The following is a 14438-nucleotide window of genomic DNA, read 5'->3' as shown; positions in this document are numbered from 1 at the left end:
GATTTGGAGTCAAATTGTCACATGCCCTAAAATAAAAACAGAGGTATTTATTTTATCTGGTAAAAAATCTTTAGTGCTTAAAGAGGAGAGAGGGTTACACTGGACAGCATCTTATCACCACAGAAATGCATTTTAACTATAAAGGAAGTATTTGCCCATTTGTTCAAACACTGGAACCTTACTGTAAAGAGATGAAGAGACACCATTGCCTGCCTATCCCTACTGAGGAGGTGGGAGGAAAGGGAGGAGGTACTTGGTAATTCAAGGCGCTTTTCCGAGAGCACAAGAGTATTCCTGGAACACGGACTAAATGCCTTCCGTGGCTAAACAGACACTATACATGGGGAAGACTATAAGGAGTGGTGAGGCCTGTAACAGTCACATGCAACTCGAAAAAATAATAGCAACAACAATGCCAGGCTAGCCAAACAGAACACCTGCAGTGCCCCTTTTGGTTCTTAGATGCCAGCTTGCTCTTCCCGTTGAGGTCTGTAAGGTCTGACTTGCTTTTCTTTGGAAACTCTGCTTCAGAATTCATTAGGGTTGGAGCAAAAAAGACCTTGGCCTATCTAATCCAATTTCTCCATTTTACAGATAGGAATGAGACCACACAAGGGGAGGGAGCACTTGAAGGGTCTACATATAGCTTACCGTAGATAAACAAGGTAAGCCTTACCTACCGGTCCTGTGTGCAATGCAGTATCACATACTAAGCAATGGCAATGTTTTGCAGTCTCCGGTAAGTCATTTCAGGAAGGATGGTTCCTTGCAGTAAACCACTCTCCAAATACCAAGGAGATTTCTTTAACTCTGCTGTTTTCCAGGATTATAGGGCTTGAGTAAAGTTGAATGTTGTCAAGAACCCCACTGGTATACAGACCAACTAGCATTATATAACTTTCTTCAGCCTAAAGTTACTTTGTCCTTTCTTTACATTTTTGTGGTCCCTAAAAGTATCCAAGGCCATAATCTGAGAGCAGAGAGACTGAGGGCCTTTAAGACCACAGAGCTAGTTATTGCAGAGTTCAGACGAGAGGAACCAAGGGCCAGGCTCTTCCTACATCTGCACCTCTACAAAACATGAAGATTCTGCTTAAGAGGTAGGATAGAGACTTGGGGATGAAAGGGAGATGGAAGTATTAACTTTGAAATAACATCCTATAAACTCATAAGGTAAGGAGAGATGAGAGAAGTTCCTTAAAGAACTGGGGCCAGGAGGTGCCTTAACAGTCTGTCACGAGCATGTCATCATTCAACAATATTTGTTATGAATTCACTACTTGACTGAGCTGACAGTCAAGCACGGAAGCCAATGAGCCCACAGTTTCACTAAGTCGTGGCTGGTGTTGTGGCAGAGGAAGTGAGGAATCTTGAGAGTGACCTGCAGGAACACCTAACCTGGGGAAAGTGAAGGTCCAGATGAACCCGGAACAGGAGCTGATGGGTCTCGGAGGATGGTGAAGGTGAGGAGTGTCCTAGTGTGAGGGATTTCACACTGGAAGATCCAAGATATGTGAACTGTGACCTCAGAGCTGACCTAAAACTCGTGTCTGGCCAAATATCCTTGGAATTTGGGAAGCCAGGTATCTGTGAACATGGAGAGGTTAAAAATTCTCTCCCCATCTGCTTCAGGAATCCACGACTAAGTTGCCCAGAGGGTTTGAGGGTAAAGTAAAATAACTGAAAAACTTGAGAAAAAACAAATTGCCCCTCCCCTTTCTCTAAACTACCCAGCCAGTCGTGGGTTTTGGGCCACTCAAAGCACCTTAGGACGCTGGCTTCCATGGTGAATGTTCTGCCCATTCCAGATAGTACCTCGAATCTCACTCTTCCCTACAGCAGGATGCAGTTTTGAGGGGGCATTCCTCTCATCCCTTATTGAAAGTCTTGGGGGTTCCAGTCCCTGCCACCTCACCTGGCCTACTTTGAATTTTATTCACCTTAACTCGAACTGTCTCCAGCCCTGGAAGGACAGGGCACCCGCAAGGCTGTGGGTGGGCCTGTTCCAGCCGCCACTGCCAGTAACAGAGGGAGGGAGCAGCAGGACCACAGGGCGGGTCTCGGATCCGCAGGCAGCGGAGGCCAGGGAACCCGACTCCGACAGAGTTTGGGAGGGGAGGGCCGTTGGAGGCTGGGGCGTGGCCTGGGCGTGGCCGGCGGTCAAGAAGGGCCGTCCAAAGTCTGCTGTCAGGCTGCGGGGCCTTGGCTGCTCAGCTGCACTGCGGGCGCCCCGTCTCGGCTCAGGCTTCTGCTCCCAAGCGGTGGGTCTCCGGCTGTCCCGGGCTTGGGCCGCTGCTCGGCATCCCGGCATCCCGCTCTGAGCCCTTGCGGGCGGGTGTTTGGATACTGGGGCGGGAAAGAAGGTGAGCGAGCGTGCGTAGCAGCTAGTACATTCTCTTCTTTTGCTCCAAGTTTTTGCACGTGAGAAATGACCTCTTCAAACTGTTGTCCAGATGTCGCAGCAGTAGTGACAAAAGCTACAGATCCGTCAAATCGGTCCTTTTGTGTGTGTGTGTGTGTGTGTGTGTGTGTGTTGGGGGCGGGGGCAGGGGCTATTAGTGAAGGCCTCAGTATCCCTGCCTGTGGTCCTGGGAGGGGCCGGATCCCCGAGACTTTTAGAGACCTCCCATTCTCTTAGGACAGTTTCTAGGAAATCAGACTTCTATGGAATGGGCGTCCATTGAATTGATTCCGATGGATTTCCGTAGCTAGGAAAACCATTCCGAGGCTGTGAGCCAGAGTAGGTGTGACAGATTGGGGCTGTCCGGGGAGAGGCACCAGGCAAAAACTTTCTTCCAATGCACCTGCAGCTGAGCCAGCAATAAAGAATGTGGATACAGGACTTTTCCAACTGTAAAGTTGGACAAGGAGAAAGAAAATAAAAGGGGGAGGGGATGTCTGCACTAACGAAAGTCTGGAGAAGGTGAAATACTAGGAATACTGCCTTCACAACCGGCGCTTCTTCAGTCCACTCTCACGCATTAGAGATTTTCTGTGTGTGTGTATGTGTGTGTGTGTGTACACCCAAATATTTAAGATGTAAAGAGAAGGTTGCAGTTCAGCAATCTTAACTTTTTCTTCCTGCTTCTCAGAATTTTATGCTAAGTGAATTCAAGGTCACCTACTGGAGACTGCGTCGCCTGTTGGGAATATTTTTACCTGAAGAAACGGTTTAGAAAGGATTCCTTTTTATCACCTTTCCCACCTCCCACACTTCCTTCCCCAGCCCACCTCACACCGTGCTGTTACTCTGGACCTGAGAAGAATGCAATCACTACTGCCCTGCAAATACTTGTGGTTAATTCGGTGTTGTGACTTGTTCCTTAGCCTTCCTTTAGTTCCTTCAGTATTAAAACACACCAGTCGTATTTCCTGAAAGGAAAGTAAAGAGTTGGAGCGGAAAGGGAAACTACCCATGAAGTGATCTAGTAGACTGCTTATTATTTTTTCAAACTGCAAAAATCGGGACTCTGTTGAATTTCAATGTTTACCTTTTGGGGGGAAAGATATGTTTAAATTATAGAATCAACAAAATATTAACAAAGTGTCAACTGTTAGGCCTCTCCCTGTGTGAAATCTCTGCCCAGTGGAATGAATACCTTAGAAATCTGAAGTCCTGGTTAACAAGAGGCCAAATGTAACCGAAGTTCATGTAAGTTATAAAATAACTTAGTGGAACCTTGATAATAATGGTATTAGGGTAGGAATATTTTTAAGCTTTCAAGATTTCTGCATTCAGATGATTTTTTGGCTTGAAAATTGACTTATTCATTTTGTTATTTCATAATGTTATAGTATGTGGCATCTCATTAATTCTGTCAGGACATTATAAAGGACATCTCTCTGGAGCCTTATTTTGAATGTATAGTTAATTTTTCCCCAGTTGGCAATATTTTTAGATTTAGTTCTGCTGCAGACTGAATTGGATGCAGGGAGAGAAGGCGGGGATCAGGACTGAAAGAATCTGTGCACCGAGTTCTAGCGCCAGATCAGCTTTGAAATCCTGGTGAATTTCCAAATTATTTCTGGGAACCCAGCAGGTCCCTTAATTCATGTATGCCATTTTTGTCTTCAGAATAAAGAGGTTGTTGTTGGTCTTACTCAAAGGGCATTCAGATCCCTTGCACTCTTCTATAAAAGGCAAATCCTTTCTAGAGGCAGGCATCACTGCTCTAGAGAAGGATCTCTTCTACAGTTTTGCTCTCATTTCCAGAAGATGTCCCCAAGTTCTAGGCACTGCCCCTCCCCCACTTAAGTAAGTAATGTAGTGCTGTGGTTGAGAGCATGAGTTTTGGAGACTGATGGATCTCTCTCTATTTCCAGCTCTGATCTTGGGCAGGCTACATATATTTTCCAAGCCTCATTTTCAAGGTTAGAATAAAGATAATAAAAATGCCTAGAGTTATGAAGATCAAATAAAGCAATGCACATAATATATGCAGCCATTTACAATTTAATAAATGGTAGTATTAAAAAACAAAATTCAGCTAAGTAAATTTCAAGATCTGATTGGTTTTATTAAGAGATTCATGAGCCCTGGTGTGGCTCAGTGCATTAAGTGCCAGCCTGCAAACTGAAACATTGCTGGTTCGATTCCTAGCCAGAGCACATATCTGGGTTGCTGGCCAGGTACCCAATTGGGGTCACAAGATAGGCAGCCAACTGATGTTTCTCTTGCACATTGATAACATTGATATTTCTCTTTCTCCCTCCCTTCACTCCTCTCTCAGAATAAATAAAATCTGAAAAAAACCCCCCGTGGGTCATAGTTCCATCTAGTCACTCAAAGTGCCCTTAAAGGTTGTATAACATGGAAGGTCTTTATGGGAGAAAGAATAGGTCAGGGGAGTTATTAACAAAAGAAAAAAAAAGATTATTCTTGGGCAAACATAACTTTTCTTGGAGGAAGTGTTTTATCATGCAAATTGACTCTTTCTATAAGGAAGGGGAGAGGAGAGGGCCCACAGAACAGATGACCTCATTGGTGTTGACCAGAAAATTTCAGGCTGATTAAGATTATGTTTCTGGGAGTGTTGAAGCTGCAATTAGATCAAGTATTAAATCTAGGTTGCTATCATGGGCTTTTCCCCAAGACTGACACCTGTGGGTGTCACCCTTTCAGGCCTGTGGTTTTCTTTTTCATGGTAGGATTTATTTGTGTTCAACATTGACCTTCCTCCTCTTTTTCTTTAACAAGATGACAGTTAACCTGAAAAAAAAATGTCAAGTCCTACATATGGGTATTTACAAAAATAAGCAAGTACAGAATGAGGAAGTTGTAATTAATTTAATTAATCAACCTCAAGGTTAATTGACTGTATGTTTCCCCGGAGTCAGAAGTGAGTCGGGAGGGCACAGCATACGGGTAAGATTTTTGGCTGCTTTAGTAGAAATTAGACTGCACTTCTATAGCCAGGGATATTTTTTCCAGATCTGTCTTTTGCTTTTTATACAGACCTCGGAGCTACATTCAAGGTGATCATTTACAAACTGACTTGTCTCGGGGATGAAAGGACAAGAGGCACCACTTGGAGCCACATCATATTTATCCATAACTAAAACATCGTTTGACTTCCCCCTCAGCCTTTTTGGCCTTTCAGTATATGTTAAATTACCCGGCAGCAGAATGCAAAGGGAAAAGGGGCACGTTCCCGCCCTCTAAGCACTCACAGTGTGGTTCAGGTAACGAGAGTGATAATTACAGCAGAGCAATAAGAGCTCGGGATAAAAGTAGAAAAAGGGATGCCAGGAGTTGAGAAGTTTTAAATATCAACAAGGGAAGGCTCAAAGTGTCACTGGGCAGGGACCAGGACTGAAGCGAGTCTGCCCCTTCATGGTCTACAATGTGTAAACCATTTGCTTCTAAGTGTCCTTGGTTAGGGAAGCAAGACCTTGTGATTTATTGGATGGTTTAAACTGCTTGGCTTTGTTTAACTGTCTCAGTTTCCTCATTCCATTTGCCAAGGAATCTTCCTGGCTTCTTACTATCCTGCCTCAAAAGAAGTTAAAATTTAGTTCCAGTTTTGAAGGTTCTGTCACCAGATTGAAGCGGGTCCAATTACTCAGTAGTTGCCAGCCAAAAGACAACTCCAAGAAGATTTTACAAGGAAGAGTACTGTATTGTGAGCCGACAGCTAAGATGTGGGCATGCATATGTGTGTGTGTGCGCGTGTGCCTGTGTGACTTCCCCAAAATGGTTTGCCCCATACAAAGGATCGGATTTATCTTTATTCAGAGGAATTCATGCATAAATATTGAGGTGAGCTTCCTCATCACATGTGCGGGTGTAGACATTCCTGCACATGCTCAGTTAGAAAACATGCAGGCGCTTCCTCTTGGGAGCGTGCGCTCTCCAGATGAATGACCTTCGCCTTTCCCTCTCCTAGGCTCTGAGGTGACTTGTTTCCTGAGCCTCCGCAGCCCAGATGGCTCACTTCCACCACCTCTGTAACTTTCTAAATAAATGTTCTCTTAAAACTGGAAAACAAAAAGGAAGGAAGCATGCCTACACATATATCACATGGTTAGCTATAGACAATCAATCATGTCCCTCCTTTGCTTCTGCCTTTTCTTCATAAAGTCTCTCCTTGGGCTCACCTTGTGGGTAGAGCACTCCTAGCCTCTTCCAGTTTGGTGCTGCCTGATTCAAACCTACTTTTTCTCAAATAAACTCTTACTTTTTAACAGTTCATCCCCACCTTCTTGTGTTACAAAGTTTAATGGATGGATAATTTCAAGAATACAAACATTAAAAGATTCTGTCTGTAGAGACCTGGTTAGAGACTGAGCTACCTTAAACATTTTCAACGGTGGATATAAATTACCAGTTGAATATTAATTAAAGTTGCAGTAATTAAAGTTCTCTTTGAGAAGCCCTCCTTGGTCCTCTGCCCAGACAGGGTTAAGTACAGCCTCCCATGTGTGTTCCATATACCTCGTGGGAATCAGGCCTCAGCCCTTCTCATTGTGTGGTGACAGGTGTTATGGTCTGTCAGCTTTGTGGACGAGGAACTGGGGCCTTCCTGTCAGCCTCAAGGGTTGACCAAAGTCAAGCACATAGCAGGTGCTTCGTAAATACTTGTTCAGATTAACCACTACTTTTGAAACCACTGTTAAAACACAATTCACTATTTTCTGCAACACATTTTAGAATTTTCTCCTCTTTTAAATGTGAAAAACTGTGCTAACTTTAGATACTTGCTTTGGAAAATACAGTATATTCAACTGTCATCATTATTTGGAGATTGAACATGAAAATAAATTTTAATACCATTATATGTGCATTTTTTAAATTAAGAGAAACAGTGTGATTATTTATACCCCATCTAATCACGTGGGCACACAGACACCACTTCTTGAGGACCTACAAGGTGAGCATTTCAAACATCTTTTTCTGGGCATTTTGATTTCTTATTGAACAATAAATACAGAAAGGAACAGCTTTCTCTTATTTTCATTTTTTTTGTGTATGTGTGATATCACAGATGTAAACCAAGTCAGAGCAAAGCTATTTCTTGAATAGCTAATGTCTGTCTCCTAAAGAAAAAGAAAATTATTTTCTGCCCTCCATGTTCACGTGTATAGAACATATGTTCTGAGTAGCTATTTTCACTGCCTCTTTTTCCAGTTGAAGTGCAACATAAACTATTTTAATTAATATTGTGTCACCAAAAGGGATTGAAATAGCCAATTGAATTCTACCAAGATAGAGTCTTTTGATGAAAACATATCTTTATTGATTGTGGATGAAGAAAATCATTCCTAAAATGAAATCCAGAGAAAAAAATCATATCCCTCAGAGAAAATTTCTGAGTGGCAGGCTGAGATTAACATCATAAAATTGAATTTGTGCTGCGAGCCTTTGATGTGATCAGCAGCTGGGAGATGGTGCTGCCCTCGCTGCGCTCCCTCTGATTGCGGTGAATTATTTGGTGGAATGAAATAAGTGTTTCTGGTGTCCCTCCTCCAAGAAATACAAACAAGGCATTACTAGGTAGTTTCTTGCTAGTTAAAATGGCTTGGATCGATTCTAGGCCTTCCAGGCTCACACATACCCATGAAGGATGGGAGTTGGGCATTTATTTGTGCCCCAGGGACAGAATAGCTTGGTATCACTGAATAGTGACTTCTTTGGTCAGTAGAAACAGAGCAGAGCAGAGACAAGAGGGCTCCCCTTTGCCGGAGACTCTTTATTCTTAGAATAAGCAGAGTCCAGGACGTATCAGAAAGTGCCACATTTGCCTGGTTACTATTGGCCCGTAGGTCCAGTCGAGCCCTCCCCTGCCACCCTTGGCTACCTCCCTGATATTCACTGCACTGAAATCATTGCAGTGTGAAAATCGCACTTTGTACTATGAATCGTGTTCCGTGGCACCAGTGTTATTATGGGCTTTTCTGTTGTTTTGAATTAAGTCCTGATGCTTTGAAAACACTCTTGCCCATGCATGCACTTTAACACATGTAATGAATAGGTTTTGTAGATTAAGTACAGAGGATCTATTTATTCTTTACCCTCAGAGTGAAGAGTGGTTTGGTATCTTAACCACCACTGTGGTTAAACCTCAGTTGTTTTTGTTTTGTTTTTAAAAATAGGTGGACTGGCTTGTCTGTAAACAAGAACTGTAAACCAAGGACAGCTAGTGATGTCATTATTGAATACTCTCACTCTCAGGCACTTTGAGGACTGGGATGGTCCTTGATGTCAGGGAGATCTAGGGTGTTATCCAAGCCAAGAGAGTTAGGCTTACCAAGCCTTCTTTCCTAATCACACTAATGATGGGTGTACAGGTTAAATAAGATAATGTATGGGAAAGTTCCCAGCACAACATCTGGAATGCCCATGATTTTAGTTAGCATTCAGTAAAACACTTGTTGAATTGGATTTATAACACTATGACTTAAGACCAGGAGAAGGGGAAAGGACAATAAGGAAAAGGTTGGGGTGTGTTCTGGGATAGGGAAAGTGGGAGGAGCTAGGACCAGGAAAAAGGCTATAAAACAGTGGGGTAGGGCATAGCAAAAGGTGATAGGACTTGCCTTTGATGGTGACAGATAAGCCACAAAAATGAGAAAAATGGTTGTAGCGTCTTACCTCTTGAGTTAATGTTTGAATGGGCTGGAGGTCCCAGAATATGTTTTTTTAAAAATTCAATATTCCAGCAAAGCTAAAGTTTCATTGGATTATAACCCTCAAGTCCTATCCCTCCTCTCCTACTCTTTCTAAATTACCACGGGATTCTGTATCTATAGTCTTCTTGATGTGAATCTGTTTTGACCAAGCTTTTGCTAAGTTCCTGAGTGTGAGAGGGTGGGTTTAAAGGCTTCCTTGCCACAGGTGTCCCTGATTTGTGGACAGTCATAAAATGCTAGAATCACAGATATTAGGGTGGCTTCTCCAAATAGGACTGTCTACATAAGTCCATACTCCTGCATGCAGGAGTGCCTTGCGTGTTTATTCCGAGAGGAAAGGGGAATTGTCATAGTGGCAGTGCCAAGGAAGGAGACGATGGCCCATGGAAAAACACAGAATATTTCTAAGAGAGATGCCTGGGTATAAGGGATTCAACATTGCCAACATTGGGAATGCAGTGACCTTTGCTCTTGTCCAGTGAGAATACTCATCCCAGCCTACTCTTCATCAGTTATTGACATATTTATGACTCGACACATAGGTTACGCATTCCTAGAAGTTAGAAATCTGTGTCTTTCCATCTTTCATCTACTAGTGCTTTTAATAATGATCTGTCAGATAAATAAATAGATATATTCTTCTCACAGGGAGCCTATAATGTGGATAGAAAGGAGATTTATTATTATACCAAGGAAGTAGGGAACAGAATTTAGTATATGACCAGTCATGTGATTCAGACTAAAATTTCAGCATATGTTTCAAGAATTGACATATGCACGAAGCCATACATTCTGACTAGAAAGAGACAAAATTGGTCGAATGGTACGTTAGATTATAGGGCTGCCATAACAAAGGCTCACAAGCTGAGTTAGCTTAAGTGACAGAAATGTACTGCCTCACGGTTTTAGAGGCAGGGTGTCTCTGAAGTCACAGGGACAGCATTGTTGGCTCCTTGTGAGGGTTGTGGGGAGGAACCTGTTCCATGCCTGCCGTCTTGCTTCTGCCGGTTTGCTGGCAACCTGTGGCACTCTCTGGCTGTGGAAGTATTATCCCACCTGTGCCTCCATCTTCACACGGCTCCTTCCCTGTGTGTGTCTTCCTTCAAATTTCCCTGTTTTACACGGATGCCAGTCATATTGGACTAAGGGTCACCCCAATCCAGTCTGACCTCATCTTCATTAACCTAGTTATATCTACAATGGCTCTATTTCCAAATAAAGTCACATTTTGTGGTTCTGGCATTTAGGACTTCAACATAGGAATTTTGGAGTGGGCTCAATTCAACCCATAACACATGGAAAGGTGATAGATTTTGTTCTATTTTACCAATTTTGTACCTAAGTAGTTTTAACTTCATCTCCCCTGCTTAATTCACTAGTATATGGAATCTACTATAAATTATGAATAACAAAATGGAGGATTATAAGTAACAATGATTCCACTTATTGTACTACTCTTTACTTAGCAGGATTTATACATGATTTTGAGATTAAAAAAACCTGCCAATAATAGCGCCTAACGTTTATTGAATGCTTAATGTCTGAAGATTTCTCTGGATTAGCCCACTTCCACATCATCCCTATTAGATTGACATTGTTATTTATTCACATTTTAACCCAGAACGCAGTTCTCAAGTCACCTCCCCAAGGGCAGAGAGCAGCAGAGTTGGTGGGTGTTCCCACCCAGGCTGACAGCCTCTAGGGCCTCACCACTCAGGCTTATTCCAGCCACATGAAGTAGAGGCTGTTCCCACTTCATGGATGAGTAGAACCAAGTTCAAAATATGAACTTTCTGGGTCACAAACCCAAAAAGTGTACAATGTTATCTCCCCAGGGAAATGCTTTGCATGTTTAATTGCTCACTCCACCAATGCTCCCTCCCAAACGCTCTTGACTTGACTTTACACGGCACTGACCATATGTGTGGCGACTCAGCATGTNTAGTATATGGAATCTACTATAAATTATGAATAACAAAATGGAGGATTATAAGTAACAATGATTCCACTTATTGTACTACTCTTTACTTAGCAGGATTTATACATGATTTTGAGATTAAAAAAACCTGCCAATAATAGCGCCTAACGTTTATTGAATACTTAATGTCTGAAGATTTCTCTGGATTAGCCCACTTCCACATCATCCCTATTAGATTGACATTGTTATTTATTCACATTTTAACCCAGAACGCAGTTCTCAAGTCACCTCCCCAAGGGCAGAGAGCAGCAGAGTTGGTGGCTGTTCCCACCCAGGCTGACGGCCTCTAGGGCCTCACCACTCAGGCTTATTCCAGCCACATGAAGTAGAGGCTGTTCCCATTTCATGGATGAGTAGAATCAAGTTCAAAATATGAACTTTCTGGGTCAAAAACCCAAAAAGTGTACAATGTTATCTCCCCAGGGAAATGCTTTGCATGTTTAATTGCTCACTCCACCAATGTTCCCTCCCAAACGCTCTTGACTTGACTTTACACGGCACTGACCATATGTGTGGCGACTCAGCATGTGCCTGTCATCTTAGATGCTGCCGAACTCCTTGAAGTCTATGGCTGTCCTTGTCTTTCAGGTCCGCATCCCTAAAATGTGCAATGTCTCCGGCACATAATAGATAATAAATGTTTGTTAATTAGATGCATAAAAATAAAGGCAAAGGGGCCAAGGAAAAGGGAGACCAGTTGAAGATACAAGAAGTAGGGGTCAATAAAAGGAGTCACTGAAGTGGCAGAAGATGAAATTAGGGGTAAAGTTAAAAATGTTACGGTAGAAGATTAGTGTGGCTATCTTAGAAAAATATGCTAAAAATAAGAAAAATACACAGAAGTTGAAGTGATGAAAGTGTGTACGCTCATATCTAAATGCCTGATTTTCTTGGTTAATCAGAAGGAAGAAGGATCAACTAAGAGTGTTTGGGTGCAAGGAATTGTCTGGTTTGGGGTGAGGTTTTGAAAAGGTAGAGGAAAAGAATTCACTATGGGAATAGATTAGAGACATGTTTCCCAATGTGACTCTTGGTAGTACACAGCAAATATTTATCGCAAGTTAAATAAGCTCTTAGGTAAGTAGTTACTTTAATTTGTATGTTGAAAAAATCTAACCAGCACATCATATCCCTTGGTTTTGTGGATGTTAACGATTGAAATGATCCCAGGGAGACTCTTAGATAGCTTAATTTATTCTTAAATACAATGTTAATTTAATACTTAAAGTGAGTTAACTTAAAGTAAAATATTAGGCTACTAGTTTTGCAGATTATACTTAGATACAGCAAAAAAAATCACTCAAGATTAAAAATAGGTTTACAGAATTTACATGAATGTTTTGTCTAACAGCCAAAATACTTGGTTAAAACTAATCATAAAATGTATTTTTATGATTGTAAATACTTTGAGGTCAGCGACTGTGTTTTCCATTGTTTGTGTTCTCTGCAGCCCAACCTGCCTCCTTCAATGCATTTGGTTCTCAGTTAATATTTGTTAGATTTATTTTGGACTTATAGTAGCGGTACTTATGTTCGTGTTAATTACCTCTAAGTTAAGAAAAAAGATTTTTGTGAAATTCAGCATGGTTAACGTAGAATAAACTAAAAGGAAAAATAATTCAGTTCTCAAAACCTACGCTTAAGGTTTTAGAAATGTATTGGAGATCCGTGAAGTTGTTCACTGATCGAGTAATAAACAAAGGAGCCACCCAGACCACGAGCTGTCCTTTTATTTCTTTGACCACCCTAATACTAGCTCTTTGACGGTGACGGTGAATGAAACACGCTTGGTGTTATTTAGCTGTGTGATCTCTGTTGCACTACAGCTTAGTGAGCAAGGAGGTGAAATCTGAAGGTGATTCAGTACCTGGAAAAAATCTTTCTCCTAAGGCTGGGAAAGCTGAGAACTATGATGGAAACTTCATCTATACAATGAAAAGGACTGCAATTTCTTGGCTGTGTTGTTTTATACATGTTCCAGATCATGGGTGTTTGAAGTTCAGAGATTAATTTGCATACCTGTTTAATTCTTCCCTTGATCTCTGGGTTATTTTACCTGCCACTGTATCCCCTACCTAAAATATATTACTTTCTAGAGATTCTTAAGTACCAGCTACTCAAATCACTCTATACCATTTTTGGAGGAGTGTAGGTTTGATACTGGTTAGGGGTTAACTCAGAAAGAGTCATGCTCCACTGGGCAGGCCAGGTGGAATTTTATATGCCTTGAACAGCCTCTGACTTTGCAGAAACTGTAGGGTTTTTTGCTTTTTGGGTTTTGGTTTTGTGGGGTTTTTTTTTGTTGTTGTTGTTGTTTGTTTTATTTTTTCTAAGGAGTGATCTGATTACAACCTGTTGGTAAGTTCTTTTGCTTCTAGAGCATCAGTAAACAGACAGTTTTGGGGGAATAGAAATCCCTTCTTCTGAGACCACACCCAGCTATGTGCTGGGCATGGAGCCCTGCGGCTCCTTGCTTCATAATCCGTGTGGTGAAAGTCGCCTTTACTGTGTGTGACCTACCCTGATACCCAGGTACTTTGTCTCCAGTTTACTTCTACTCCTTGTTCCTTCAGAAAGCCCTCTGTCCTCTCCCAATTTATCGCCACTTAGACTAGCTAACTCTGTAACATCATCCAAACCATGATCTCCAGTCTTCCTATTTGTCTTTTCACTTTATTAAGTTATCATTTACATAATAAACTACATCCGTTTAAAGTGCTTTAACACTCCAAGCTCTTTTCACCTAAACTCTAAATTTAAAAACAAAACTCTCTTTGGGCTCTATATAACCAAGTTATCTTATGTGAAGGAAAGAACACGAAGTGATTTATCTGTGCCCCCACAGCAACCAGGTATAGGTTTTAAAGAAGTAGGTGGGATTTCTCTCCACCTAGGAGGTGAATTGGGAGAGGTCATACAACTTGGAGTAGCAGAGCTGAGATTCAGATCCAGATCTGTTTGTATTTCAAAGCTTATATTATCAACTGCTAGGCTACTTTTACTTTCCCTTTTAAAAATATTTTACTCCCTTATTTTTAGAGAGAGGGAAAGAGAGAGAGAAAGAGAAGGAGAGAAACACTGATAGGTTGCCTCTCGAACACACGAACCTGCCACCCAGGCTTGTGCCCTGACCAGGGATCAAACCAGTGACCTTCGCTTTGAGGGCGTGAGAGAGTAACATCAGTTGGTTGCCCCTCATACATACCCTGACCAGGGACTGAACCCTCAACCCAGGCATGTGCCCTGACCAGGGATTGAGCCATTGGCCTTTTGTTTTGCAGGACATTGACCCAGTAACTAAGCCACACTGGTCAGAGCCATATTCCTGTTT

The 14438-nt window shown here is 42.0% G+C and overlaps 1 protein-coding gene across 2 annotated transcripts in view; it reads left to right on the top strand.

Annotated features, from left to right (window-relative positions):
• The first annotated feature begins 2194 nt into the window (after positions 1 to 2194).
• WDR72 (WD repeat domain 72) overlaps positions 2195 to 14438 on the top strand; it is a 203859-nt gene continuing 191615 nt past the window's right edge. For both annotated transcript variants that reach the window (XM_037054671.1, XM_037054670.1), the window contains exon 1: positions 2195 to 2363. The gene's annotated coding sequence lies outside the window, so the exon portion shown is untranslated. The remainder of the gene's footprint in view (positions 2364 to 14438) is intronic.

This window comes from Sturnira hondurensis, unplaced genomic scaffold (genome assembly GCF_014824575.4).
Source record: "Sturnira hondurensis isolate 20B ecotype Veracruz unplaced genomic scaffold, ASM1482457v3 Scaffold0008196, whole genome shotgun sequence".
In the NCBI taxonomy this organism is placed as follows: domain Eukaryota; kingdom Metazoa; phylum Chordata; class Mammalia; order Chiroptera; family Phyllostomidae; genus Sturnira; species Sturnira hondurensis.
The sequence above is the reverse complement of the archived record's forward strand: the minus strand, read 5'-3'. Positions and strand labels throughout refer to the sequence as shown.